Genomic DNA, 26,139 nt, shown 5'->3' on the forward strand with positions numbered 1-26,139 from the left:
ATGTGAATGATCGCAGTAGCATCTATCTATATTCGAAGAATAGTTAATCACATATTTTATTTAGTAAACCTTACTTATTCAGGCCACAGTCGCGGCTTCATGCCTGGAGGAATTGGCCAATAGCTCAGTGGTTGGCCAATTACCACTTCTGGATGTTGTTTCACTAGTTCCTTGGGACTTTCCCGTGAAGAATGTAAAAGTAAATGGTGTTGATCCCTCAGGGAATGGCAGTGGGGTAGATGCTTTACCAGCTCAGCAATGTACAGAGAACTGGAAGCTTCTGTTTCCCCCTTGTCACCCTTGGGGCTTTTGGGGTTCCAAAGGTTTGGTTGACATAGCCAGGAATTAGGCTTTTTATCCCAGCTCATTTACTAACAAACACTGTATATCTGTAGCTCCGGGCATGAAGTCCCATCCCCAAGAGCTTGGTTTCCCCGCCTATACAGTGGGACCCTTGAGCCAGAACTCTATGGGTTCTTTCAAGGTGCAATATCTGATGTTATTTATTCTTTTGCATCTGATATATTTCCCCAACCCCACGGCTTCAGCATCCATACTGGCCATCAAAAATAACCTGTATGGGGGTGCCTGGGTGGCTCAGTTGGTTAAACGTCTGACTTCGGCTCAGGTCATGATCTCGTGGTTTGTGGGTTCAAACCCTGTGCTGGGCTCTGTGCTGACAGGTCAGAGCCCGGAACCTGCTTTGGATTCTGTGTCTCCCTCTCTCTCTCCCCTCCCCCCTTCTTTCTCTCTCAAAACAGTAAACATTAGAAAAGTAACCAGTGTGTTAAAATACAATGAAAAAAACTTCCAATACAGAGGGGGTTTTTTTAGAATATAATGTTCTACCGGAGAACTCGTGAATAATGTCACTGCCTTACTGAATCAATAGAACAGTTCATCAATCCCCTTCCAAAAACAAATGTGAGCACGAAAGGGCAATACAGTCTTTTGAAATAGTAGTTTGGGCTGTTTTAACGTTCTGGCCTATTTGCCTCTCCAAATATAAGAAGATACGGCCAAGTGGTAGCTAGGGTACAGGTCTCGCCTAGACCCCTTGCCGCAGCATCGCCTCTGGAGAACGAGACGGTTCTCTTCGCACAGAGCCCAGGAAAGGATGTGACTCATGGTAAAAACCCACAAGATGTTCAGCTTTCCATTTTTCTTCGTCAAAACCGTCGGCTATACGATCCAGATTCATTCTGCAATGCGTCAACACGTGGCCAGTCCGAGCCGGCAGTCGGATAGAGCAGTGCTATTCAAAGACGGTCCACATGTTAAGGATGGGAACTGAGAGGAAATATTTCGAAATATTTAAGGCAATTTGATATCATTACAATATCCTAGCATGTGATCTTTTCTCTAGAAATTCATTTTTTTTAATTTTTTTTATTTAAAAAAATTTTTTTAACGTTTTATTTATTTTTGAGACAGAGAGAGACAGAGCATGAATGGGGGAGGGGCAGAGAGAGAGGGAGACACAGAATCGGAAGCAGGCTCCAGGCTCTGAGCCATCAGCCCAGAGCCCGACGCGGGGCTCGAACTCACGGACCGCGAGATGGTGACCTGAGCTGAAGTCGGACGCTTAACCGACTGAGCCACCCAGGTGCCCCTCTAGTAATTCATTTTTTATTGTAACGTACGAAAGTACTGCTCTGCAGAAGATGGGAACTTAAACAAACCTAATCCTCACTACGCGTATTCTGAAACGCACTGAATAGGGGCTTCGCTTACGTAACGGTACAGGAACAGTCGCTGTGATTCAACGTTCGCTCACTCAACACGTTTATCAGCCTTCACCAGGGGTGGCGTGTCTGGTAGCAGGAGCACAGGATTCAGAGTCAGAATGCGTGGGTTCAAATCCTGGCTCGGACACTTAGCAACGAGGTAACCTTCACAAGTTCCTTAACTATTTGTGGGCCCAATGTTCGTATCCGTAAAACGGGCTTGCGTACCAGACTCATATAGTTCTAAGGACGATTGGATGAGATAAAGTACATAAACTTGACTTAACGCATGGCAAGCACTCCGTCAGTGGTTGATGGTAAAAGGAAGAGTGAAGCACCCACCCCCCAGATGCTAGTTAGGTGATTGAATAAACTGCACCCCTATCCTCTGCAGGAAGACAATGTAAGTAAATCACTGCTATTAGTGGGGGTAGAGCTGAGGGAGCAGTAAAGGGGTGCATGATGGAGGGAGGGCCTAAGTGTTCAGGGTGGGCTTTACAGACAAGGTTTGCACCTAAATAAGGAAGGGAAAGCTTAGTGTTCCGGGAAGACAGGGGAAGGGGTGGGGAAATGCCAGGCAGAGAGAATAGCATGTTCAAAGGTCCGGGGTGGCGACATAATGGTAACTCTGAGCCCCTCAACAGTTCTGCATGGCTGGATTGTAGAAAAGGGTCAGAAATGGGGAGTCCCTTCAGAAAAAGGACGGGCATTCTTTCTTATAGGCTTCCCAGTGCTTACCACACACAGTCCCTGTGCACCGTCTCAATAAATGCTTACAGAATGAACGAGGCTGAATGTCAGACGCGCCGTGCTGAGAGTTTGGACCTTGCTGTGAAGCTAATGAGAAGTCACGAAAGGTGATGTGGGGAGCAGAGGGGGGACCACGGTGCTGATTTGAAAGATGGATCAGAGGTGAGGGAGGTGGGGGTCGGGGAGTCCAATCACAGCAGCTCGCTGAGATGGAGTTTTGTCATTCTCTTTCGCTCTGATTTACAGATGAGGAAACAAACGTTCAGAGAACTCACGGACTTGTCCAAGCGTCCGTAGATTTCACGGACCCAGGTCTGCCTGACTTGGGTCCCATGCCTACCCTCACTTAGCCCACACAGGCTTCTTTCGTTCGGTTCCTACCCACAATCCTGTTTGCAGCAAGTAGAGTTCGATCTAGGGATTCCCTAACTCACTCTCAACTTACCGAGACGTAAATACCAGAAAGGAGAAAAGGGTGGGTTTTCAGCCATTAGAGCGTGGCTGTGTGTCTGTGTCTGTGTATCCGTGTGCTGGAACATCAGCTACAATCCCCAAAACCCCTGGCAGAGGGAACGATGCCTGTGTGCACATATACCACCAGGGACCAACAGGGATGCAGAGGAACTCACCTTCGGGCCTGAGAGCAGACGAGCCTGAGCTGTTCAGTTCTGTAATAGGAGAGAAAGGCCAGTGTTCATAGACGCAGCTGAGAAGAGGGACACGCTTGGGAAGGGATGGGAAGGAAAGAGGCGAGGACACACTCCAGGGAGAAGGAAGCCGAGTGGGTGGTAACAAGGCCAGTCGCCAACGTCTGGAGGCAACAAGAAGGTGCTGAGAACTGGACCCCATCGGGACCCTGGCTTCTAAGCTCAGCTCTGGTTCTTGACTCACTGTGTAACCGTGGGGAGGTCGGAGGTGAACAGCACAGGACAACAGTCCCTGACTGTCGCAGTATGCGGTAATTTGCAAACCTGAACCTTAAAAAATAAACGCGATGGGGGCGAGTGGGTGGCTCAGTAGGTTAAGCGTCTGACTCTTGATTTTGGCTCAGGTAGTGATCTCGTGGTCGGTGGGATCGAGCCCCACATCGGGCTCTGCACTGCCAGAAAATTCTCTCTCCCTCTCTCTCTCTGCTCCTCCCTTGCTCTCTCTCTCTCAAAAGAAATTTAAATAACAAACATGATGTAACAAAAGGTAGATATGTACTATCGAGAAAGGCTGAACTAGGCTCAGAGTTGTGTTCTCCCGTTTCTTACCTGTATGATCTTGGAAAACTACTTTCTCTCTCTGAGGCTCAACTGTCTTCTCTGCAAAGGAAGGACAACCATGGGGCCCAGCAAAGTTTGGGGTAAAGACTAAATAAAATCATGCATGAAGGGGCTCGGCCAGGCGTCTGGCTCGCAGCCCTCAGTGGCTGGGGGCTGCAATGGTGACAATGAAAAGTAAGATGGAGGGGAGGGGGGCAGAAAGAACAGACGGGAGCAGGAGTGGAGGAGGAGGGGGCGCCCCAGAGTCATCACGCAGACCGCCTGGTGCCCTCCTGGCACATAAGCGTATCTCTCAGTACCTGTTAGACTCCCTTCTCCCTCTCCCGTGCAGCCTACACAACATCATCAGTCCTGAGACTGAGACCCCCCTGGAGCAAAGAAGAAACAAGTCTGTCAAATGGTTCTTCAACCTCAGGACACAGAGGCAATGGCACCACCTACTGCACAACGTAGGTACTGCCTCTACTCCTCAAAGGGCTCTTCGGAACAAGCCTTTTTTTTTTTTTTTTTTAATGTTTGTTTATTTTTGAGAGAAAGAGAGAGCATGGGGAGGGGCAGAGCGGGGGGGGGGGGGGGGGGGGGGCGGGGAGGGACAGAGAATCCCAAGCAGGCTCCGCGCTGACAGCAGAGAGCCCGACAGGGGGCTCGAACTCAAGAACTGTGAGATCACTGAGCTGAAGTCGACTCTGAACCGACTGAGCCACCACCAGACAAGGCTTGCCTCCTGTAGCCTCCCGCCTGCTGTACCCCCTCCTACTCTGTGCGGCCACGGTTGACAACAGGCCGAAACGTGGACGTGCGGCTGTGGACAAGAAGATGCCACACAAAACGTCACCTGCACCAGGCTCTGCTGTCTCTCCGTCCTACCACTTCTCTCTCCCTAAAACGTGACTGAGACAGACAGATGTTTTGCAAATTCCCTTATCTCAACAGAATCCCAGATCAATGTCCACAAGGCGAGAGCTAGGGGAAGGACAGAAGCCACATCCTATGGGATGCCTGAGCTAGGTCTCCAGTGCTGGTTCCCAGTTTACCAACTCCCAAGCTTGCCCAGCACAAACAGCCAGCTCTGGCTTTTAGGGGTTGCCAGAAACCCTTCTCTAGGAAAGCACCCTCTCATGCCCTTCCCCTGCCTTTAATTATTCAAATTCTACTCATCTCTCCAGTTCTCACTGACTTCCCTTTGCTTTTAACAGAATGCTTCAGGGGCACCTGGGTGGTTCAGTCGGTTAAGCATCTGACTTCAGCTCAGGTCATAATCTCACAGTTCATGAGTTCGAGCCCCACGTTGGGCTCTGTGCTGATAGCTCGGGGCCTGGAGCCTGCTTCGGATTCAGTGTTTCCCTCTCTGTCTGTCCCTCCCCCACTCGTGCTCTGTCTCTCAAAAATGAATAAACTTAAAAAAAATTAAAACAGTGGTGACTCACAGGGGCACTGGTACCCCAATGTTTTTAGCAGCATTTTCAACAATAGCCAATTCATGGAAAGAGCCCAAATGCCCAACAACTGATGAATAGATAAAGAAGATGTGGTTTATATATACAACGGAATACTACTCGGAGATGAAAAGGAATGAAATCTTGCCATCTGCAACAACATGGATGGAAATGGAGGGCATTATGAAAAGTGAAATAAGTCAGTCAGCGAAAGACAGATATGATATGTTTTCACTCATAGGTGGAACTTGAGAAACTTAACAGATGATCAAGGATACGAAGTGGTGCATTTTGTGTACAGCTGAAAAGAGACCACTTACACGTGTAAATAAATTCGAGGATGTTTTAAAGCAGGACATCGTTAGTTGCAAAGACGTATATTTGGGATTGAAGGTGCAGAACAGATTGAGGCCATAGGGGCAGGAGCAGTAAGGGGAAAAGATGAGACTGTGACAGAGTTTCAGAAATTTCGGCGGGTGGAGGCAGACAACGAAGGAGGAAATTATGACCAGGCTCACTATCTAATCAAAGCCACAGCTATGGGAATGAGGAGGCTGTGTTTGAGAAGATTGACTCAACCATGGGCGAAGGGAAGGAAAAAAAAGAAAACTAGGGAGGGAGCCAAACCATAAGAGACTCTTAAAAACTGAGAATAAACTGGGGGTTGATGGGGGGTGGGAGGGAGGGGAGGGTGGGTGATGGGCATTGAGGAGGGCACCTGTTGGGATGAGCCCTGGGTGTTGTATGGAAACCAATGTGACAATAAATTTCATATTAAAAAATAAATAAATAAAATGATAATTATTAAAAAAAAGAGAAGCATTGACTCAAAGTATTAAGAATTGTCCACAGCTGTGGTCAGGGGTGCCCCGAAATTGGTGAAGAAATCGCAATATTGTGTCGGCATAAATTCCGGGAAGACAATGGGCATCATTATCTTCCTTCTGGGTTTAGTACAAAGAGCGTGCAATTTGGAGACCGATAAGCTTGTGCTCACATCCTGGGACCACTATTAATGAGTTTTATGGTGCTGGGCAAATGAACTAGCCTCTGTGAGTCTCAAATTCCCCGTGTGAAAATGAGACAAGCAAAACTTGCAATTGTCTGAGAAATAAACGAGATGCCACAGAGCAAACACTCAACACATGTTCCTTTCTTCCTGGTACTCTTTTTGAGTCTGTGCCCATCCACTTACCCAATAAAATATCTCAACAAGGTCCCTGAATACCACACAATGTGGAACTGATACCAATGTCAGTTGACACAAAAGGAGCTCTTCAAGCTCAGGGTTATCAAAAGAAACCCCTACGAATCAGTCTGTAGATAGAGATCAAATTGTTACCTTGAGCAGAAACATACTGAAATATGCTGAAAACATAGCAAATAACATACAGGGGTCACAGGCAGGGGAGCACGGTATGGATCACCTGCTCGTTCCTCCTCACAAGTGCAGAGACCTATACCCTTAGCCAGTGTAGCAGGGCGCGATCTGTCCCAGGTCCACGTCCATTTCTGCGGCCGCTGCCCAGTCCTCCCTCTGCGCCTCCAAGCCCAGCTGTCAGCACTGACTTCAACGGTGTCAGAGTCATTGCTGAAACTTACAAGCTTTCTGAACAGTTAAGTGAAATGGCTTCCCTTTCATTAATATACTCTTTCCTTTTTCCTCTTTATGAATGCCTTTATTCCTTTTTATCCTCCTATTCACCTGATCTCCCTCCCAACGGAGAACTATTCTAAAATTTTCAAACACATTCTGTTGCATTTCTGTTTCATTAACAGATCACGAGATAATGCATTTGGTCGTTTTCAATTCTGCTTCCCCCTTGACTACCATCACCAGCCTGTGAGCATCTCAGTGATGGGCTCATGCCTCATTCATCTTCGTTTCTCCGTGGCTTAGGACAGTTTTCCACATAGTAATTCTCCAAAATAGACAGAGAGATAGATAGATAGATAGATAGATAGACAGATAGATAGATAGATAGATTCAAGTTCTACAATGTTCCAGAGCCTTAAAGCCTATAAGGCATATCTTGCAGTTGTTGCAGGCGTGGTTCTAAACCCCCACAGTAAAGTGTGTCAAATGAATTCTCTGGTTTCCCAGGGCATATTAAAGCTATGTTTATGTGACTTAGCTTACTGTAGACAACTAAGTGTGCAATAGCATTATGTCTGAAAAAGCAACGTCCATACCTCAATTAAAAAATAGCAACCACCTTCTGAGCTTTCAGTGAGTCGTAATCACTGACGACAGATCACCGTAACGGATATAGTAATAGTGAGAAGTTTGAAATATTGTGAGAATTACCAAAATGTGACACTGAGACAGGAAACCAGCCAATGCTGTCGGGAAAAATGATGCCAATAGATTTGCTTGACGCAAGACTGCCACGAACCTTCAGTATGTTAAAAAAAAAAAAAAAAGCAGTATCCATGGAGCACAATAAAGGTAGGTACAATGAAACAAAGTATGGCTGTGCACAGGCGAAAGGTTCACAGCACAACTCAAATGATTTCATTACACTTGCCAGTGCAATCTGAGAATGCCTTCCCTGAACCCACTGCAAACTGAATGTTAAGAACCACGCTGGGGTGCCTGGGTGGCTCAGTCGGTTAAGAGTCTGACTCTGGATCTTCGGCTCGGGTCATGATCTCACAGTTCCTGAGTTTGAGCCCCGCATTGGGCTCTGGGCTTGCAGCACAGAACCTGCTTAGGAAACTCTCTCCCTCCTTCTTTTTCTTCCCCTCCCGCCCCCCCACCCCCAGCTTGCACTCTCTCTCTCTCTCTCTCTCTCTCTCTCTCTGTCTCTCTCAAAATAAATAAATAGACCTAAAAAAAAAAAAAAAAGAAAAAGAAGAACCAGTCTGGGCTCTGAGAGCAGACATTAGAAGTAAAGACAGGGCTTTGGCACAGAGCCATGACTGTTATTCTTATTATACATGTTCCCAGTTGATTTCTCAGCCTTTTTTGGTGGCCGGATCTTTTCACAAAGGTGGGAGGAGGAATAGTATAAGAATTTGCATGTAACGGAGCTGCAACTTGAAAGTAAAAAGTTATCAGGGATTCCTAGATGAAGGTGTTAGCTACGCTTCTCAATTGTCGAGGCCACATTATGGACAAGTGTGCTTCCGCGAGCGTGTGTGGGAGCGAGGGGTGGGTGTGGTGCACATGGGATACACACTGCTGTGACCATCGGGGTTGAAAACATTGAAAAGCACCCAGACGGGTTAATAAATAGCCTCCCTCAAATCCCACCCTCCTAGCCCAAGCCCCCCTCTCTTTCCGCTGGACTCTTTTGTAAGTTTCTGGACCTCCCTGCAATTCAATGGCTGAAGAGTGTTCCTGGGAGCATGGATGCCCCAGGACGTGCTCAGGTAGCAATCTTCCTGCCTCCGTTCTTGTTGATCATACCCTGGTTCTTTTGTCCTTATTTTTCGCCCAGTTTCAATAAAACTTTATTTGCTTCCATTGTCTCGCCATTAACAGAAAACTGGCAAAAAGCTAAAACGTTTTGTGTTTACAAGGATAAACAGCCTCTTCACCCAGAGAAGGTGAAAGCCTCAAAGGACCACGGGGAAGAAAGAATCACCCTCCCCCACACGCCCTGAGCTGCCCTTGTTGCTTTAGACAAAGCCTCAGTCCACTGGCCAGGGACCCTGTACGTGACCGGCTCAAGGTAAGGGCGGAGAAAGCAGACCGATTCATTCCCATGATAGAAAGGTGAATAGAAGCTATACCAAGGGTCAAGTGCCTGGATTTTATGGGATGCTGGAACCAGGTGGCCACTTATTAAAAAAAAAAAAAAAAACCAACAAAAAAAACCAAAAAACAAGATTCATTTTAGGCACAGCTTTTTTATGTTTTGTTTCTAAGTCGGTAAAAGAAACCCAGTCCTAGAACCCGCGCTCATTTTTTTTTCAGTTTGTTTTTGTGTAAATACAATTAAGTGATCACACTGCTGTATACTTCATTTGCACAAAGTTCTGGGCCACACGTACTCATGTAGTAAAGTTACCCCTCCCTGTTCCCAGGGGAAAAACCTCCAGGGGTGCCTGGCTGGCTCAGTGTGTGACTTTTTTTTTTTTTTTTTTTTTTTTTAGAGAGAGAGAAAGCTCAAGCACGCACGAGAGACAGAGAGAGAGAGAGAGAGAGAGAATATCTTAAGCAGGCTCCATGGGGAGCCTGACATGGGGCTTGATCCCGCGACTCTGGGATCATGACCAAAGCTGAAATCAAGAGTTGGACGCTCAACTGACTGAGCCAGCCAGGTGCCCCTAGAGCACACGCCTCTTAATCTCAGGGTCGTGAGTTCAACCCTCACGATGGGTGGGGAGCCTACTTTAAAAAAACGAAAACGAAACCAAACTACTCTGGAAGAGAGTTGTCACCGAAACGTAACCAGAGTTCATTACGTGGACTGTGAGAAAATTACAAATGATACGAAAAATAGGCTGTTGGTTCTTCCGAACAGATGCAGCTGTGTGTGGGTGCGTATGATGGTGTCTGTGTGACTCTTCCTCGTTCCCTGTGCTAGTTCAAGGGTCCCGTTCTCCTCCAAATAAGGCTTCAGGTGCTTACTCCAGGTCGTTCAGGGCCATCGTGGCCTCCCAGTGCCCTCTCCACATCCTGACCCACACATTTCAGCTCCCACTTCTAACCGCCAGCTTCAAATTCCCGGTGGCAGGCACCACGCGTACTTTTCCGGTCAATGTCATTTCACTGACTTAGCCACCTGGACCGGGCTGCCACGGCGGCAGGGGGAGAGGGGGCGAAAGGTCCAGGCTCCTTGGAAGGTATGGGGACGGTACGGATCTGCACGGAACGGATGGTTTTCGTAGGCATTAATTCTGAACTAACTCGTGGGAGTTCGCGTAAGGTCCGAAACATAGTCAAGAGCCAATAACTCCTTTCTGAATCGGACGCTGCGAGAAGCTAGAAACTGGACCAGTGGAGCCAGCTACCAACCTGTGACATCGAGCCTCACGGAGGCTGTGGGCTTCCGGATCTCACGCTGCAGAGAGGAAGCGGAGGATTCCGGGTTTTATGGGGCTCTTGTGAGGCTGAGGTAAGAGCTGCTGGGCACACGGTGGTGAAGCCAGTGGATTTGGAGGGCCATCAGACCTGCTCTCCCAGTCCACAGGGTTGGGGGCAAATCACTCGACAGCTTACATCAAATACCTCCCCAAAACTGGAGATGGGGCTATCGGAAACCAAAACAAGCAAATCTGAAGCAAGCTCTTGGGTGGGCTGAAGAGGGCCGCCCAGCTGGAGGTCCTGTGCGGCTTCTTTTTTTTTCCCAGAGCAGTGCCAGCTGATTCCCATGAGGAAGCGTCTGATTGGCTCAGCTTTGGTTTGTCTCTTCCCGAAACCAATCAGTCATGGCCCAGGGACAGCGGGTTGGGGAGAAGAGGGTTAGGGGCAGCTCAAGCCCTGGGGCAACCGTGCTGGGTCCAGATCAAAGGACATCAAGCATTTACTTCCCTCCCTGACACATAACAGGCATTCAACCTAAGATTTTTGCATGATCGTGCTTTGCAAAGTGTGAGGAACTTGCTTCCTCGTCTGCGAGAACTTTGCTGAACTTATGCCACATTCCCCAGGGGAGAGAAAAGTATAGGAATGGCCCCTGCCTCCAGGGATCTTAGAGCCTTCATGAGAAAAGCATCAATACAGAATTAAGGGTTTGAGTTTATGATAGAGATCACAAGTGTCAAAAGTGATAGTGAAACACCTTTTTAAAAAAAAAAAAAAAGACAGGGGTGGTGGTAAATGAAAGGGAATTCTAGGAGACAAATAGAAGTTTTGTAAGAAAAATAATTTGGAAAACATCGATTTTGAGGCTAGACTGGAAAGTGATTTTCTGTTCCATTTCCTTAGCAGTCTCATACCCATAACAAAAATAGACTTATTTATAATGCCATCGATTGCCTTGTGTATAGAACTAAGAATATAAAATAGGAGGGGGGTGCCTTCCATTTTGACAAATGCGGAAATAACAAGGAGAATGTACTGAACATTCCTCCACTGCTCTCTCTGGACCTTTTCTGTTCTCTTCTGACTCCCTGCCTTGCCGAGCAATTTAGTTTTATCCCCACAAATGAAGCAATTCACATGATTTGAGTTTGGCTTTGTTTGTGTATTACTGAGAAATGTCCTACACCTCTATCATCCATTATCTTGAACAATATCATGAGGACTTTTGAATATAAATTTAAGAAAAATGCACCACACACACACGCACACACACACTCCACACTGAGGCTATAGTATTAGGAGATAAATTAACATTCCCACTAATCTAATTCAGGCTCTTTGCCTCTTTGCAACATGGAAATAGAACCATCTCCTAATAGGATGAGAGGGCTGTGCTCTGAATATGCGCCGGCTTTTTGCTAGGACTCTTGCCTTCTCACCTACACTTCATATTCTATCTCACACAGGCATTTCAATATTGCCGCATCCTGATTTCCTGCAGCGAGAGGAGATTTCAATAATGAATGGCTCTACAATGCAATGAGACCTTAGGGTAGTTTGGATGTGATATCTTCGAAAGAGGTGGCTGTTGTACAGCTGAGAGGCTGGAGGGGTGTGTGTGTGTGTGTGTGTGTGTGTGTGTGCACGCACGCACATGCAAACGTATGTGTTATGCTGAGGCTTATTTAAAGCTCTTTAATCAAAGAGCTAGCTGGTCCAGGGAGAATCATTCCAACCTTGTCTTTCCTTTATTCTACAAAAAAACACATACATATATAGCCAACATTTTTCATGCTTTCTCCCAGGTATTTTGTACCTATTAACCCATTTAATCCTCAAAAACATTCAAGAAAGTACATACGATTATTATCACTGTTTTATAGATGAGAAAACTAAGACCCAGAGAGGTTAAGGAAATTGCTCAGACTTAACAGCTGGCGTGTTCTGAAGACAGGATTTGAACTTGGGCGATTTGGCTCCAGAGCTCATACTCTTACTGAGTCCGTTCACTACACTGGCAGAAGACATTCTGGGGTGCCACCGACACACACATCAGAACCCAGGAGATTATTCTGAAAAAGCTAATTTAAAAGACAGTCATGAATTAAAACACTCAATTTCAGGGCACCTGGGGGGCTCAGTCCTTAGGCATTTGACTTTGGCTCAGGTCATGGTCTCATAGTTCATGAGATCAAGGCCCACATTGGTGCATGAGCCCGAGCCCTGCCTTGGGTGAACATGAGCCCCTTCAGGTAAACACAATCCTTATTGAGGTGAACCCCACTTCTCTCTCTCTCTCTCTCTCTCTCTCTCTCTCTCTCTGCCTCTCCTGGTATTCTCTCTCTCTTTCTGCCCCTCGCTCACTTGCACTTTCTCTCTTTCAAAAAAAAAAAAGCTTCTAAAACACTCAATTTCAGCTCCTGGCTCCAGATAAAATGGCTACACAGATCAATGAGAAACACTTCTTCCCCTCTGCCCCGCCTCCTCTCAATAAACTTGTACTCCAATGAACTCACACCAATGAACTCCCTGCTGTCCTAGTAGAAGAGCTCATACCCCACAGTATTCTGCAGAGGACTGGTCTCACTTAGGGTATCATGGCCCTTTGTGGGTGCCATGATTATTATATCTTTAGGTTGTGTTCATCATGTGCCAGCTTTCTTCTAAGTGCTTAACATACATTATGGGATCGAAACCATGCCATCACTCCGTGTGGGTTACTCCTACTATCCACATATTACATATTACACACTTTGAGAAGCCAACACTTGGAATTCAAGGCTGAAATGTTATCTTGCATGTAAAGCCCACTGCTCAGTGCCTGGTGCATAACAGGCACCCCCAAATGTTGGCAATTATTATTCCTACCACCCTCCTCATTTATCATGATTTTATTTTTTTAATGTCACTTTAAATGGTCTCTACATAGCTCACTGGGGATATAGTTCATATTAGGACTCACAGCCATGTGCTTCCAAAACTTATGCCATGACTATATCCAGAAATCGGCAACAAAAACTGTGACAGACCTGACAGCCAGTACATCTGAAGACTGGTTAATAGATAGAGTGTCTTCAGTGGGGTCTAGATAAGACTCAGGGAAGTCGAAATAATATTCTGTATATTCTCTTTTGCACTGGAGCCAATAGTTGAAACTTGGGAGGGGCAAATGCTTAACTCCACTTAGGGCGCATTGTCATGATCCACTCTGATCAATATTGAAATGGGATTTCCTTTGTTTGCATCCCATGGAATCTTAAAGCAGAAGACATGTAACCATTATCAGAGACTCTGGGAAGACTTTCTGTAAGGTAACGCCATGGAAGGGTTGGCTTCAACTCCCGCTTACAGATTTGAAATTCAACAATTTATAAAGGTCACGGTGCAGCCCAGGAAACTCCCATTCCTTGTCCCAATCCACACAGCAAGCCACGGCCTTTTCTTTTGTTCATCTTCCACTCCACCTCTTCTAAGACTCAGGAGCTCAGAACTTACTTGATCAGTTAATGGTGCTGATGTTTCTGGGTTTGGGTGAATCAATACGTCACCCCTTGTAGTGAAAACACACACACACACACACACACACACACACACACACACACACAACACAGAGAAAGAAAATAAACACAACCCAAACTCTTAATTGAATGAATGAAACATGTTTACTAAAGACAATTAGAAAATATAAAGAAAAAGGTAATTCTCCCGTAATTCCTACTAATGTGTGGTTGTATAGTTTTCCAGTCCTCTTTTTTAACTTTTCCAATGTAAAAGATGAGTTCTTAAAATGCAGAAATGGCTTTAAATATAAGCATGTTCTGTGTAGTGACAGACTGGAAATGAGACATATTTTCATTGCAGTATACCAACCACTGAGCACTTAACTCTGTGGCAAGCATTGTAGCAGTTATTAGCAACGTACAACCAAATAAGTCAAGATCCCTTCTGTCAATACGCTCACAGTCTAGTGCAGGAGACCGAAAAGTAAATAGAACCTAGTCAAGTATGCCTGTAAGAAGGGTTGTGGTAACAAGAAGCATGTATGGGTTTGTTAGGGCTCCTAAAAAGAATAATTGCCATCATCACACAAATTATGGTCATAATCACAGGAACTAACAGCACTCAAAATCTTCACATTTATTTTAGCTGATTTCAACTTTAAGACAACCTTCAGGGTTGGCAAGCATTTTTGGTTTTATCTCCACTTTTAGGAGGAAACACAGAAATGTAACGAAAGACCGTGGGCTTTGAGGCCAACCAGACTTGCGTCCAACTCTAGATCCAGGCTCTGACCAGCAACCTGGTCCTAACTCAGTTACTGAATGTATGCAACTACTTCCCAGGATTGGTCTCAGATTGATAAGTAGTATCTATAATGTGCCCGATGCATGGTTAAGTACTCCCTCAAAGGCAGCTTTTATTACCGACCAAAGCTCAGAATGAGTCAGTGACTTGCTCAAGGTCATGCAAGCAGTGGACAGAGCAGGCACGCCAAAGTCTCTGATGCTAATCCTGTCTCCTTCTAGACGGCCCCAATTATAATGCTTAGGTAATCATCTATAGTTGGCAGTGGGCAGTGCCAGGAATAGAACAGGTACCGCGTGTGATCTGTATCTGTATCTATGGATGCATTTAACATTAGTTTCTTTTTTTCTCTTAAGCGTTCAGGAAAAAAAAAAAGGTTACATCAAAGTTGTCTGATATGTTTCCCAGTAAAAATCTGCTGCCCAAATCCCCAGTCCATGATGTCAACACTAGAAACTACAATTCGAAGAGGGAATTAAACCTGTAGAGAAATCCATCCGAAAACTACAAAATCTACAAAGTCGTTCCTAGGACATGGCCCATTTGCCTTCTTGGCTGTGTCTCCACCCTCCCAGGGACCGGAAAGAAGAGCCCACTGGGGACCTCTGAAGATACCAGCTAAGCATCCGTTTCAGTTTGGCGGGCAACGAGTTCCTTCTACAGAAGATGTTCATCTTCCTGAGCACCTGTTTAAAACGAAGCAGGACCGATAGAGAAAAGAATGAACAGTGATGGAGAAAAACCCCCGTGTCGACCAGGGAACTGTTTCCTGACTGTGAGTCAGCAGGGTATCACAGCGTTGTGTAACGTGAAGGCACAGTGCCGGAATGAGCCACAGCATCTGAGAATAACCACAGAATCTGGAGTTGGAAGGCCCCTTACAGCAGTCTTTTAGGAACAATTTTTACAGGGGCGCCTGGGTGGCTCAGTCGGTTCGGCGTCCGACTTCGGCTCAGGTCACGATCTCACAGTTCGTGAGTTCAAGCCCTGCATTGGGCTCTGTGCTGACAGCTCAGAGCCTGGAGCCTGCTTCTGATTCTGTGTCTCCCTCTCTCTCTGCCCCTGCCCTGCTTGCACTCTGTCTCTGTCTCTCAAAAAAGTGAATAAACGTTAAAAAATATATATAAAGAAAAAAACCAGAAAAAAATTTTTACAATTCAATCGACAATAGGAAATAAACTTCCCAAGTGCAACTCCATATACACATACAAATAAAGGAAATACATAAAACTCTTAAGAAATAATGTCTATCCTTACTACATGCGACACATTCTAATATTGCCTATTTTAACCTATTCTATTCTTTTTCACTTCCCAATAAATTAATTTCTCAAGATGCTAACGGATCACAACCTACAGTTTGTGACGGGGGGGGGGGTGGGAGTCGGGGTGGGGGAGAGAACTGCTATGGAGAATATCTCATTCGATTCCCTGTGCAATACCCATGACAGATCCTGATTCATGCCAGCACGAGGTAATCTTTAGGAAGGTCGAAGTCGGGGCATCCGGGTGGCTCAGTCAGTTAAGCGCCCAACTTCGGCTCTGGTCATGATCTCAAGGTTCATGAGATTGAGCCCCATGTTGGGCTCTGCACTGACCGTACAGAGCCTGCTTTGGGTCCTCTCTCCCTCCCTCTCTCTCTGCCCCTTCCCTGCTTGCGCTCTAAATAAATAAATAAACAAACTTAAAAAAAAAAAAAGGAATGCCAAAGTCATCAAGAAACTTGAGTTTACGGATAACGACACGACGACAACGGAAATACCGCCCACCGTTTAGAGCACATCCTAGGTACCAGGCCCTACGCTTCTCTCAATGTCTGTACCATTTCGTCCTCACAGCAATGCTTCGCATGGTTCTGTCATCACTTCCATCTTACAGATGAGGAAACTGAGGCCTCCCCCAGAGGCTAACTACTTGTCACATATGGTCATCTAATCCATTTAGAGCTCAGCCGTTTGCAGGTGAGGGGGACCCGGGAACCAAGGGCTTCTGTGATTTCACCCTGCTTTCTGTACAGGAAGCATGGCGACCCACGACCAGCCCCAAATGCCAGTGCTGATCCAACGAAGCATCCCTGCCTCTCCCCACTCCTCTTTCCTCCGCCCTCAGCCCTGTTGACCTTTACTGCCGGGGTCAGAAGCGCTACAGCGGGTCCAGGCATAATCCCACCTGACTGGCATCTAAAGCACACTGAGATACCACCTCACGCCGGTCAGAGTGGCCAAAATGAACAAATCAGGAGTCTATAGATGCTGGAGAGGATGTGGTGAAACGGGGACCCTCTTGCACTGTTGCTGGGAATGCAAACTGGTATAGCCGCTCTGGAAAACGGTGTGGAGGTTCCTCAAAAAACTAAAAATAGATCTACCCTATGGCCCAGCAATAGCACTGCTAGGAATTTACCCAAGGGATATAGGAGTGCTGATACATAGGGGCACTGGTACCCCAATGTTTATAGCAGCACTCTCAACAATAGCCAAATGATGGAAAGAGCCTAAATGTCCACCAACTGATGAATGGATAAAGAAACTGTGGTTTATATACACAATGGAATACTACGTGGCAATGAGAAAGAAGGAAATGTGGCCTTTTGTAGCAACGTGGATAGAACTGGAGAGTGTTATGCTAAGTGAAATGAGTCATACAGAGAGAGACAGATACCATATGTTTTCACTCTTAGGTGGATCCTGAGAAACTTAACAGAAGACCATGGGGAGGGGAAGAAAAAAAAAAAGAGGTTAGAGAGGGAGGGAGCCAAAACATAAGAGACTCTTAAAAACTGAGAATAAACTGAGGGTTGATGGGGGGTAGGAGGAAGGGGAAAATAGGTGATGAGCATCGGGGAGGGCACCTTTTGGGATGAGTACTGGGTGTTGTAGGGAAACCAATTTGACAATAAATTTCATATAAAAAAAATAAAGCCAGAAAGGAAGAGAGGAGGAGAACTTTTCCGTCAATGTTTTTAAGCTGGAAAACCCTTTTCTGAGAGACCTCAGGATTCTTCTGTTTACATCTCCTTGGCCAGATGCCAGGCACGAGCTCGCCTGGGACCAACCGCGGCCATAACCGCTGTGTCCTCTAAGGTGGGCACGTTGCTGCTCGTACGAAATCATGATTCTCTCGGTAAAGACAAGGCCATGGCCGTGGGGAGAGCAACTCAGAGTGTCTGCTTACCTTGGCTTTTTAGCATGTGGATCTTACTCACTTTTTCAGTCACATCTCTCCCCACTTCCTCCCAAGGCTGAATTACCCAAATTGTGCTGAACCTTCTTTTTTTTAAGCACTTTTAGTGTGCCGTGCCTTTTTTTTTCAATATATGAAGTTTATTGTCAAACTGGTTTCCATACAACACCCAGTGCTCATCCCAAAAGGTGCCCTCCTCAATACCCATCACCCACCTTCCCCTCCCTCCCACCCCCCATCAACCGTGTCTTTCTAACCTTAGGTCCTTCATTATTCTTCTTTCCTTTCTCTTGAAACATTCGTTAGCTCACCCCCATCTCTTGTGCCTACCTACCCCCTACCTTTCTTTAAGGTCTCGGATAAAATGTCCTCTCCTGCGGGAAGAGGTGCCTCTCCGACCCACTCTCTCTGCTGGGCTGAAATTGACTGAGTTCAGACGCCAAGTCTTGTGCCCTCAATCCCTCCCAAGGTAACTGGTTTGTAATTAATGTCTATTTTTTCTTTTTATTTTTTTAATGTTTATTTATTTATTTTTGAGAGCGAGAGAGAGAGAGAATGACCAGGGGAGGAGCAGAGAGAGAGGGAGACACAGAATCCAAAGCAGGCTCCAGGCTCTGAGCTGTCAGCACGGAGCCCGACACGGGGCTTGAACCCACGAACCCTGAGATCATGAGCTGAGCCGAAGTCCAAGTCTTAACCGACTGAGCCATCCAGGCATTCCAATAAATGTTGACTGAATGAGTGAGTAAAATAGTCACCATTATTAAGTAGAAAGGGTGCTGTATTTTAATATCATCTATTTTGAATATGTGCCAGAGACTTTATCAGACAATCATACATCACATAACAAAATTGCAAAATATATTCATCCTAATTGTATTCAATCAAAGGGATCAAGTTGCATGTTCAAGGCCACACAGCTTGCAAATGACGGAGACAGGATTCAAAGCCTGTCCTGATTCTAGAGCCCAGGGATTTTCCCCTCCACCACACTGCTGCCCGGATCTCTTCCAGCCCTAGTTTGTGGTATGACCTAGAATAGGGGCTGACAAATATTTTCTATGAAGGACCAGACAGTAAACATCTTAGGCTTTGAGGGACAGAGAGTCTAATCAACCCTATTGTGGCTTGAAAGCAAACATGGAGAATATATAAACACAAATGAGCGTGGTTGTGTCCCACTAAAAATATATTTACAAAAACAAGTAACGGCTAAATTTGACTTACAGGCTGTAGTTTGGAGACCCCAGACCTAAAGCAATTCAGCTCCTTTTACCTAGTTTTGGGTTCTTCAACAGTAAAGTGGATGTTTGGATTCTATGCAACTAAGATGACTTTCTATTCGGAAACCCAATGATGAATTATTGTTCTGAAGCCCAGAAAACATCCTGTTATTAGTGATAGGAAGCATAAATGTAAAGGTTTACTCAGTTAAAATACAAAAAAAAAAAAAAAAAAAAATTAATACGTATGCTTCCAAAAAAATTAAAAAGAAATACACAGAGAATCAAATGAAGAGTTTAGCCAACATAAACTAACAGCGCAAAGAAAGGAAGGGTTAGCTACCTGTATGTTCTCCTTTATGTTTGCTTTATATTGAAGCAAATGCTGGCTTCAGCATTTTCTGCTAGATCGAATAACCTAACACCTTTTGAAAACATGATCTTTCAGGGCGCCTGGGTGGCTCAAGTTGAACGTCCGACTGTTGGTTTTCAGCTCAAGTCATGAGCTCACAGTTTGTGAGTTCGAGCCCCACGATGGGCTCTGCAGTGACAGTGCGGCGCCCGCCTGGGATTCTCTCTCTCCTGCGCTTTCTGCCCCTCCCCTGCTCGCGCATGCACGCTCTCTCTGCCTCAAAATAAATAAATAAATAAATAAATAAATAAATAAATAAATAAATATTTTTTTAAAAAAGAAAGCATAGTCTTTCCATTTTTAGCCTCTACCATCCCTAAGAACACAAATTCCATATTTTCTCTAGTCTTAAACATTGATTCTTGCTTTGAGAAGTTTGTAATTCCCACATCCAGGAATAACTGTGAATAGGGTTGACACAGGCAAGCTGAAGGGACCCCAGGAGAGAAGTAGCTGTTTTTCTCCTTTGTTTCTTTTCCTGCTTTTCTTGCTAGGACCTGCACCCCCAGCCCACTCCATACATGCCTTTTATCGCAAATAGCGTATGCCCCCTTGTAAGGGTCAGGAAGCTGGTGATTTCTCTAAAATAGATAACATCTAAGGAAGGACCAGGTGAGAAGACCTGACCTGACGAAGCCATCATATGCGTATTCCAGACCATGGGAGCTAGACATCTCTACACCAAGACCCTCTGGCTCCAAGAAGAAACACCTGGGCCCCTGTCAGGGTTCTAACCATTTCCTGGATGCCCCGGAGGACACGTAATGTACACCAGACCGCCAACCTCAATAAAAACCCCAGACCCGGAACAAAGACAGGACTCATGCTCTTTTCCTTTCCAAGTCTCCCGGTTGGTCAATCTGTATCTGCTCTCTCCATCTCTTCAATAAAGTCCGCTTTCACCTCCTGTTGGCTCGCATTTGATTTCCATCCTGCGTGAGGCCATGCCAAGGACCCTCTTGGCTGGTCCTACCAGTCCTACGGCTGGTCCCCCTCTGGTTCCTCAGACCCGGCCAGCCGGCATTAGACATATTCATTATAAATCTTCAGAAATCCATAAAGAAATATTTACTCATAAGATTGTCGTGAGTATTAAAGAAGGTGATGTGCCCGGCACAAAACCGGACGGAAAGGAGGCGTTTCGTACACTGTGATTATCGGTGTGGTTATTAATATTCTTGGTTATTTTAACACTGATGTCAGAGGGGATGCCTTATTCGTGAGAACAGCGGTCCTGAACTGGAGGCAATTTTGCCTCCCGAGGGCTATTGAGCTATACTTCAGGCATCTTTGGTTATCACAAGTCGGGGCGCTTCTGGCATCCAGTGAGTAGACACCAGAGATGCTGTGAACGTCCCCCATGGCACAGAAGAGCCGCCCACAGCAAAGAATCACCACAATCACAGCGGCAAAGAGAGCCTGGCACAGTCCCAAACATACCACAGAGTGGTTGTCAACAAATGTTTGCATTTGAAGGAATAAATAAATAAATGAGTGGAAGGGTAAAGACAGTCACCATCACGGTCACATTTTGCCTCTGCCTTATACTTTGCTAAGGAAAACCGGGTCTGTTGATTCCATAATATCTGATGGATACACACACTAGATTAAATGCTCCCCGTCGGCTGTGACCTTGTATGTATTTGTTCAAAGCTAAACCTCCAATGGAAGGCAGAGTAATGACACACAACCTCTCTATTGACACTGGGGGAATAAATGGGAGTCAGAGAGTAACTGGGCCTCCTTTGCCTATGTACTAAAATCATTCATTCAACCATTATTTGAACTCTGCTTTGTCTCGCCTCTGTCCTTGGGGCCGTAATGATAAGAATTTCCTTGGGGCACCTGGGGGACTCAGTCGGTTAAGCGGCCGACTTCGGCTCAGGTCATGATCTCATGGTCCGTGAGTTCGAGCCCCGCGTCGGGCTCTGTGCTGACAGCTCAGAGCCTGGAGCCTGTTTCGGATTCTGTGTCTCCCTCTCTGACCCTCCCCTGTTCATGCTCTGTCTCTCCCTGTCTCAAAAATAAATAAAATGTTAAAAAAAAAAAAAGAATTTCCGGCTCACTCTCCGTCCCATCCCCATTCCACCCCCACCAAAGAGAAGGGTGGCACCTGAACCAAAAATTCCCTGTCGCTCTCAGCGTTTCCACCAACAGGAAAAAAATATCTGCGCAGCAAACCCCAGCAGCACAGAACAGCCCTGCTCGCTCCACACTGACAGGTTGTATGCATTTTTATGGGGTAGGAATAATATGTGGAGATAATTATGCAGAGAGAGCTGAGGCAGAAAATACAGGAATGGTGGCTGAACATGTAAGCACATAATAACTGGGGAATTTCACGGAGCTCCAGGTGGCCAGAGACTTCAGGCCCCCAGGGGATGATATGAGTGTTGTTTGTTGATAGAAAAGGCAGTTACTACAGGAGGTTTTTGTTTTCTGTTTGCGTTTTTGTTTTTGTTTTAAGCCACTGCCTTAAAGGAAGAAAGAGAAACACTTACAGAAACATCAATTTTAAAAATCCCCCATCTGGGAGATTCTGTCTTCCCACGAAATATTAACCTTGGATTTATTAACCCTTGGATGCCTACAGATGTACTGGAATCCACCATAAGGGAGGAAAACTTTTCCCCTTTCCCCTCCTAGGATCTTCGATTGGCCTACTCGCTAAATTGACATAAGACACATTAACAGGAGGAAAACAAATTTAATTTTGTACGCATGGGAGCTCACGGAAACACGACACTCAAAGAAGTGACCAAAACAGGCTGCTTTTGTGCCTCTGAGACCAAGAAACAATTATTCGTGAAGACTGGACAAAACAGAGGGGTTTGGGCTTGGGGTGGCAAATGAATGAAGAAGTAGCAATGTTCCTTATTCCCTCAAATTCTCTGTCTCAGGCAACGGATTCTCTCTCCCCTCTTGGTACAGGGAGCATACCTCCACAAGGCAGATTTATTTCCAGCTTTTAAGGGACAAAGGAGGTCACAGTGTCCTTGTATCTGCTGTTTCATAGGTAACTTTAATTCAAAATAATCAGTATGCTGAGGTGAAGTATTCAGAGATGGCCTATTCTCCCCACCATACATCCTTGAAAGTTCATGATGTAAGGTTGTTTTTCAGATCTCTGTTTTTCACTGGACGTCTCTCATTAGATTCATGACCAAAAGAAAAGTTAGCAACCACTCAACCACTGCTCTAGAACCGCTCATTATAGCGATTAATGTTTTTGACAACTTGATATGAGCTAAGCATTACAGTTATGAATTGTACACATATTTTCTCTTTTCATTGGAAAAACAACTCTAACGTAGGCTCTTCTACTGTCCCGATGTTGCAGGTGAGGGGCGGAGCCTTGAGGAGCTGCTTGGACCAGAGCGAGTGTGGAGGCCAGGCTCCAACCACAGTGCTCCAACCTAAGTCCAATGCGGCCCCACCCACAGCCCACTGGTGCCACTGCGGCCACGGCTGGATCTCATTTGCTAACTGTCTACATGGCTTCGGGAAGGTGATTTAGCTCCTCCGATCGTTCCGTCGGGTTATCATGAAGACTTCATATCAAGAGTTTTGCAAAGTGTGTGTTACACAGAAAACAGGTCAAGGCGCCTGGCTCGGTCGGGTAAGGGTCTGATTCTTGGTTTTGGCTCAGGTCATGATCTCACTGCGCTGACAGTGCGGAGCCTGCTTGGGATTCTCTCTCTCTGCTGCCCCTCCCCACCCCCTCTCAAAAATAAATAAATAAACTTAAAAAAAAATACTAAAACAGGTAATAGCTGGTAACTACGATTATACATTCCAACTATTTAATTTCCTACTGCAGAATGAAATCAGGAAGCACCTTGGCAGATAATCCGCATTCAAGGAGGAGACCTCAAGTGTCCTCCTGCGAATAAGGGGTGACTTCGGCTGTGCCTCAACTCCTCCAGCATTGGAGAAGCCGCCCTGCCCCAACCTGACAGGGGCCATCTGGAAGCAGGCAAACCCAAGGACACCAGGACAAGGCGATGATCAATCCAAACTTCACCACAGATATTTGTGAGCCTTAAAAACGACATTTAGCTGCTGCTGCACTTCTGGTTTTTTTCATTTGCTCCCGAGCGGTTGATCCAAATGAAATAAGAAAAGGGAAGGAAAGGTGAAGTTCTGTCTCTTGGTCAGAAAAATCCTGGCGAGATCACTACCGAAATCACTCTCTCCGTGGATCAAGCAGGCATGGGCTTTGAAGTTTGGCAAATCCTAGCCCTGAACCAAGCAAGCTGTGTGACCTTGTGTTTCAGCTTTGCTGACCATCACAACATGCAAGTGTAAAATGAGGTGAAATGTGGGGCGTCCGGGGGGTTTGGTCGGTCAAGCGTCCGACTTCAGCTCAGGTCATGATCTCGAGGTTCGTGAGTTCGAGCCCCACGTCAGGCTGTGCGCTGCCAGCTTGGAGCCTGGAGCCTGCTTCAGATTCCGGGTCTCCTGCTCTCTGCCCCTCTCCCGCTCATGCTCTGTCTCTCTCTCTCTCTCTTCTTCCAGAATAAATAAACACTTTAAAAAATGCTGTGAAAAATATGAGGTGAAATGTTGTATGTTCACTACACCGGAATTAAAATGTTATCAAATGTACGTCTTCAGAAAAAGAAAAATGAGGTGAAATGGCCACGACAGTGTCGGCAGGGGAGTCAGATGAGATCGCACAGGACACCTGGAAAACAGTTGAAGACAGGCTCTGACGTCCAACAGGCCTCAGTTCGAATCCCGACTCCACCATTTCTGAGCTATGTGATGGAACAAGATACCACACCTCTGCAAACCTCTTCCTCCTCCCAAGATAGAATAGTATGAGTCCCCACATCACAGGGTGGTGATCACATCAAGCGAGCTGCTGTGCAAGTAGAGAACTCGGTAAATTGCCTGGCAAAAATGTAGGGGTTCAATAAATGCTAACCACTAGGTATAATAAACGATCGTCCTTCACAATTTTCTACTGAGCGCACATGGCTGATGACTACTTCTTTTTAATTGTTTAACATTTATTTAGTTTTGAGAGACGGAGAGAGACAGAGCACAAGCGGGGGAGGGGCAGAGAGAGAGGGAGACACTCAGAATCTGCAAGCAGGCTCCAGGCTCTGAGCTGTCCGCACAGAGCCCGACACAGGGCTCGAACCCACAAACCATGAGATCGTGACCTGAGCCGAAGTAGGACGCTTAACCGACTGAGCCACCCAGGTGCCCCTGCTGCTGACTACTTTTGAACTGACCTGCGCATTCAGTCATCCAGCATATGCTGAGGAAGTACCATATGCCAGATTTCACGCAAGACTTTACACACCACCTTTAAAAGATTGGAGCTAATGCCTGAGAAAGAAAGCAACACAGAACTCAGGGGGATGTAAACAGTATCCTAAATATTTGAAGAACGATCACATAAAAAGAGTTTAGCTTTTTTTTTTTTTAGTTTTATTTAACTAATCTCTACACCCAATGTGGGGGTCAAACTCACAACCCCAAGATCAAGAGTCACATGTTCCATGTTCCTCCGACTGAGCTAGCCAGGTGCCCCCAAAAGAGTGTAGTTTTCATCTCGACATCTCCAGAGAAGTGAATGAAGGACAAGCCATGAAAAATTAGGAGAGGACGTATTTTTGTTTTGCATAAGAAAGACTTTTCCTACTGAATAGATCCATTTAATGACGGGACTGTTAATCTTGAAAAGCAGTGAGCTTCCCATTATCGGAACTAACATGGTTTCATGGACTTCCATCCCCTGCCGATGGACAGATTGGGTTTCCAAATATGCCATGCTATGTCACAGGTATCTCTGTGACTTGCACATGCTGCTACCTTTCCCTAGAAACACCTTCTCTCACCATGTATACATCTCCTAGTCAGTACGTGAAGTTCTCAGGATCCCTCCCCAAAGTTATCCTACCTGCTGTGATGCTATAAGCTGTGTGTCCTCTATAAAAGCATTTCCACTGTGTAATTTCTACAATCTATGCCATCTTCAATTTGGCTGCTTTGGGGGCCAGGACTATGTCTCTCACCATTTTGTGTCCTTTTAGGGGCTGACACTCTGTCTGCACATGGGATCCTCAATCAATAAATGCTCAATGATAATCAGTACATTTCTGTATCTTGAGAATATCACAAAAGAAACGCTTTAAATCATTTTAGATCACTTCTATATATGGTCTGTGTCAGTCGGGAGAGACTAGCCCTGTACTAAGAAACATACAATCCCAAATCTCAGGTATTAACCCCTATTAATTCCTCACTCATCCAGAGTTATCCATAGATCGTAGGCTGGGCAACTCTCCAGCGCACCTGTACTCCATGCGGTGACCCAGTGATTGAGGATGCTTCTTGTTGTGACTACACTGTCTCAAATCAAGGCCTCTGTGATCACCATGGCACTAAAATAAGGATTGGACGGGCGCCTGGGTGGCTCAGCTGGTCCAGCATCTGACTTCAGCTCAGGTCACGATCTCACAGTTTGCGGGTTCAAGCCCCACATCGGGCTTTGCACTCACAGTGCAGAGCCTGCTTGGGATTCTCTCTCCCTCTCTCTCTCTCTGCCCCTCCCCGATGTGTGTGCTCTCTCTCTCTCAAAGTGAATAAATAAACTTAAAAAAAATGTAAAGAAAGATCGGAGAATCTCAAAGGTGCTTTTTCCTGTATCAGTAAGAAGTAACACACTTCACTTCCACTCGCACTCCTGGCCAGAACCACTCCATGACCTCGCCTAACCTCAAGGGGAACCGGGAAATACAAATTTCCATAGCCCTAGAAGGGAAGACTAAGAAGCAGGACTTGTTGAATTCATTAAGTATCATCTCTGCCACACGGTCATTGAGAGAAAGTATATTTTTTAGAGT

The 26,139-nt window shown here is 45.8% G+C and overlaps 1 long non-coding RNA gene across 2 annotated transcripts in view; it reads right to left on the reverse strand.

Moving 5' to 3' along the window:
* Positions 1 to 856: 856 nt before the first annotated feature.
* The window catches only part of LOC102964948, an 81,490-nt gene continuing 56,207 nt past the window's right edge, over positions 857 to 26,139 (reverse strand). The window contains exons 5-7 of one of the 2 annotated variants that reach the window (XR_006212983.1): positions 3,107 to 3,145; positions 1,735 to 1,814; positions 857 to 1,255 (exon numbers count right to left, since the gene is read on the reverse strand). This is a non-coding gene — a long non-coding RNA (uncharacterized LOC102964948). Of the gene's footprint in view, positions 1,291 to 1,734; positions 1,815 to 3,106; positions 3,146 to 26,139 lie in introns of both variants that reach the window. The other variant, XR_006212982.1, reaches the window with a different exon arrangement.

Source organism: Panthera tigris, chromosome F2 (assembly GCF_018350195.1).
Source record: "Panthera tigris isolate Pti1 chromosome F2, P.tigris_Pti1_mat1.1, whole genome shotgun sequence".
Lineage (NCBI taxonomy): Eukaryota > Metazoa > Chordata > Mammalia > Carnivora > Felidae > Panthera > Panthera tigris.